The following is a 4,621-nucleotide window of genomic DNA, read 5'->3' as shown; positions in this document are numbered from 1 at the left end:
GGCTCACCGCAACCTCCGCCTCCTGGGTTCAGGCAATTCTCCTGCCTCAGCCTCCTGAGTAGCTGGGATTACAAGCACACACCACCATGCCCAGCTAATTTTTTGCATTTTTAGCAGAGACGGGGTTTCACCATGTTGACCAGGATGGTCTCGATCTCTTGACCTCGTGATCCACCCGCCTCGGCCTCCCAAAGTGCTGGGATTACAGGCTTGAGCCACCGCGCCCGGCCTGAAGCATTCCTATAAAAATTATCAAGCATGGACAACATGGTGAGACTCCCATCTCTACAAAAAAATATAAAAGTTAGCTGGGCTTGGTGGTACATGCCTATAGTCCCAGCTACTCAGGAGGATGAGGGGGGAGGATTGCCTGTGCCCAGGAGGCAGAGGTTGCAATGAGCCAAGACGGTGCTACTGCACTCCAGCCTGGGCAACAGAGCAAGACACTGTTTCAAAAAAAATAAAAATAAAAAAAAACCCTCAATCGCAAACTTCTATATTTAACTTATAGTTACTATAGTTAACTTATACTTGACAGGAAACACAAGAGGCAAAGAAATCATGGGGATACAATCAGCAAAGTCTAGAATGTGGGGATACAGAATTACTTGTTTCCTTCAACAAATAATGTTTTTAAATAAGATTAGAAATGGCCAGGAGCAGTGGCTCACACTTGTAATACAAGCACTTTTGCAGGCCAAGGCAGCCAGATCACGAGGTCAGGAAATCAAGACCATCCTGGCTAAGATGGTGAAATCCCCCCGTCTCTACTAAAAGTACAAAAAGTTGGCCGGGAGTGGTGGCACACGCGTGTAATCCCAGCTACTCAGGAGGCTGAAGCAGAGAATCACTTGAACCTGGGAGGCAGAGGTTGCAGTTAGCAGAGATGGGCCACTGCACTCCAGGCTGGCGACAGCGCAAGGCTTTGTCAAAAAAAAAAAAAAAAAAAAAAAAAAGGGGGGAAACAAAAAAAAAAAAAAAAAAAAAAAAAAAAGATGAGAGACACTGTAGATGTAAAAGAGAGCCAAGATACACATTTACACATTAGTCAAATGCAATTTATAGAACTTTTTTGGATCCTGATTTGAACTATTTTTTTTTAAATCTTTCAGCTAAGCAGATCTCAGTGGGAAGTGCCTATAGTCCCTGGACTGCTACTGAGGACACTGAGGCAGGAGAATTACTTGAGCCTTGGTGTTTGATGCTGTGGTCACTATGACCATACCCAGAAATAGCCACTGCACTCCAGTCTCGGCAATACAGTGAGACCCCCATCCCTAAAAATAAAAATTAGCCTACTGAGAAATTTAAATACTAAGGAATTACTATCAACTTTCAAAAGTATAACCATTATGGTTATGATTCTAAAAAATAGTCTTGCTGAGATTTTTCTCAAAATATCCCAGAATTAAAAACTAATAAAGGCGGACAATCAATTTACTATCCCCTATACATTTGTAATTTTTGAGATTTTCCATAACACAAATAAAAAATATATACATTATACCAAAATGTTAGTGATTATCTGTGTGACAGCTTTTCAGGTGATTTTCTTATATTTTGTTTATTTTCACATTTTTCATTAAGAAAATACAATTCCTTGTGAAACCATAAAAAGTAATAGAGGGTAACAGTAATTAAATTTGTTTTTCAGAAAAGCCAATCTGGTACTTTTGACAATAAATGAGAGCTTGACTAGGATTATGGAAGTCAATTAACTCCTGACTTCAGGAGATCCACCAGCCTCAGCCTCCCTATGATGCTGGGATTAGAGTGAGCCACTGTGCCCAGCCTAAAAGTGGTTTTTTAAACTGCAAGTTGAGTAGATACCATAATCAATTTTAGTGGGCCTTGACTTTTTTTTTTGAGACAGTGTCTTGCTCTATTGCCCAGGCTGGAGTGCAGTGGCTTGAACTCAGCTCACTGCAACCTCCGACTCCTAGGTTCTAGCAATCTTCCTGCCTCAGCCTCCTGAGTAGCTGGGACTACAGATGCATACCACCGCACCCAGCTGACTTTTGTATTTTTAGTAGAGACGAGGTTTCACCACGGTGGCCAGACTGGTTTCAAACTCCTGGCCTCATGTGACCAACACGTCTCAGCCTCCCAATGTTTTGAGATTACAGGTGTGAGCCACAGCACTTGGTCCCTTGACTTATTTTTAAACGAAAAACTATCACTGCATCCCTAGAGAAAAGGAAAGGTATTATATAAAATTTTCTTATGAAGATCTAAAGAGTTTGAACTTCAGGTAAAAGAACAACAGTAGACAATATAGTTGTGCTTTTTTTTAAATATAAGAATGTGGTCAGCCATGGTGCCTCATGCCTGTAATCCCAGTACTTTGGGAGACCAAGGCAGGAGGATCACCTGAGGGCAGGAGTTAAAGACTATCCTGGCCAACATGGCAAAACCCCATCTCTACTAAAAATACAAAAAATTAGCTGGGTGTAGTGGTAGGCAACTTCTTGGAGGCTGAGGCATAAGAATCGCTTAAACCTGGGAGGAGAGGTTGCAGCAGTAAGCCTAGATCACACTACTGCCCTACAGCCTGGGGTAGAGAGGGAGACTGTCTTCAAGGAAAAACAAGTAAGAATGTGACACATTAAAAACATGCTAAGAAACATTTAAGGTTTGTCAGAACTGAAGATGCTCTAATTCATTCATATTTTGATGTAAAAAGTGAGAAAAGAAGAAAAGAATCTGGTTTCAGAAATGAGCATATGATTTCAGTTTTGTAAAAGTCTTCAACAAGGAAAAAGAATAAAGTTCTTAAGACAAGGTTAGGGGTTATAAAAACTTAAATTATAGTAATAATTTCTGACTAGGCCAAATTCACACTCCTTTAACAACTGTTAACTCCTTTGGGAGATGGTCCTTTGGGAGACCATCTTCTTCCCTAAAACACCTCTCTGCTCTGGTCAGATAGTGTCTACTACCCCACCCTTTCCCCTAACCTCTCCGGAACATATTAGATGTATTTTTTTTTTTGAAATGGGAGTCTCGCTGTCATCCAAGCTAGAGTGCAACAGTGAGCTCTCAGCTCACCGAAACCTCCTCCGCCTCCCAGGTTTAAGCGATTCTCCTACCTTAGCCTCCCAAGTAGCTGGGATTATAGGTGTGCACCACCACGCCTGGCTAATTTTTGTATTTTTAAGTAGAGATGGGGTTTCACCATGTTGGTCAGGGTGCTCTTGAACCCCTGACCTCATGATCCACCTACCTCAGCCTCCCAAAGTGCTGGGATTACAGGCATGAGCCACTACACCCAGCTATTAGATGTAATTTTAAGCTCTATTTCCACACCTGTTGTTTCCACAGTTCCTGGCAAAATGCTATATAAGTCCACCAGGTACTTAAGCACAAGATAACTGGTAGTCAGAGCTATTACTGTTAGCTATAACCCAAAAAAGGCCGGGCGCAGTGGCTCACGCCTATAATCCTAGCACTTTGGGAGGCCGAGGTGGGTGGATCACAAGGTCAAGAGATAGAGACCATCCTGGTCAACATGGTGAAATCCCGTCTCTACTAAAAATACAAAACATTAGCTGGGCATGGTGGCGCATGCCTGTGATCCCAGCTGCTCAGGAGGTTGAGGCAGGAGAATTGCCTGAACCCAGGAGGCGGAGGTTGTGGTGAGCCGAGATCGCGCCATTGCACTCCAGCCTGGGTAATAAGAGTGAAACTCCGTCTCAAAAAAAAAATAACCCAAATAAGAAAACCAGCATAAGGCAGGACACACTGGCTCACACCTGTATTCTCAGGGGGCTGACACAAGAGGATTGTTTGAATCCAGGAGTTCAAGAGTAGCCTAGGCAACATGAGACCTCATCGCTATAAAAAATTTAAAAATTAGCCAGCTGTACATGGTGTCACACACCTGTAGTCCCAGCTACTCAGGGAGCTGAGGTAGATCACTTGAGCCTATGAGGTGGAAGCTGAGGTGAGCTGCGACTGTGCCACTGTACTACAGCCTGAGTCAGAGTGATACCCTGTCTTAAAAAAAGAAAGAAAAGAAGAAAGGAAAAGGGAGATAGAAAGGCAGGAAGGAAGAAAAGAAAGGAAAAAGAAAACCAGAACAACCTAAAGGTATAAGCCTATTAGCCACTTAAAAAATAAAAGGATGGGAGTGGTGGCTCACATCTGCAATCCCAGGACTTTGGGAGATTGAGGTGGGCAGATCACCTGCGGTCAGGTGTTCCAGACCAGCCTGGCCAACACGATGAAACCTTATCTCTACTAAAAATAAAAAAATGAGCTGGGCAGGGTGGTGGGCACCTGTAATCACAGCTACTCGGGAGGCAGAAGCAGGAGAATCGCTTGAACTCAGAAAATGGAGACTGCGGTGAGCCGAGACTGTGTCCCAGCATGGGCCACCACAGAGCTCCATTTCAACAAAAAAAGAAAAGTCTATGAAGGTCAGATGACATTAGTTTCAGATTAGTCTTAAGTCTACCAAAGGTTGGTAGACAGCTTCAAACATTTTGGCAGCTTCACCTATAAATGATACATAATATTAGGGCCGGGCGCGGTGGCTCAAGCCTGTAATCCCAGCACTTTGGGAGGCCGAGGCGGGTGGATCACGAGGTCAAGAGATCGAGACCATCCTGGTCAACATGGT

At 43.4% G+C, this 4,621-nt stretch overlaps 1 protein-coding gene across 1 annotated transcript in view; it reads right to left on the bottom strand.

Moving 5' to 3' along the window:
* The window catches only part of HELLS (helicase, lymphoid specific), a 55,017-nt gene that overhangs the window by 34,117 nt on the left and 16,279 nt on the right, over positions 1-4,621 (bottom strand). The window lies entirely within an intron of this gene.

This window comes from Cebus imitator, unplaced genomic scaffold (genome assembly GCF_001604975.1).
Source record: "Cebus imitator isolate Cc_AM_T3 unplaced genomic scaffold, Cebus_imitator-1.0 Scaffold230, whole genome shotgun sequence".
NCBI lineage: Eukaryota > Metazoa > Chordata > Mammalia > Primates > Cebidae > Cebus > Cebus imitator.
The sequence above is the reverse complement of the archived record's forward strand: the minus strand, read 5'-3'. Positions and strand labels throughout refer to the sequence as shown.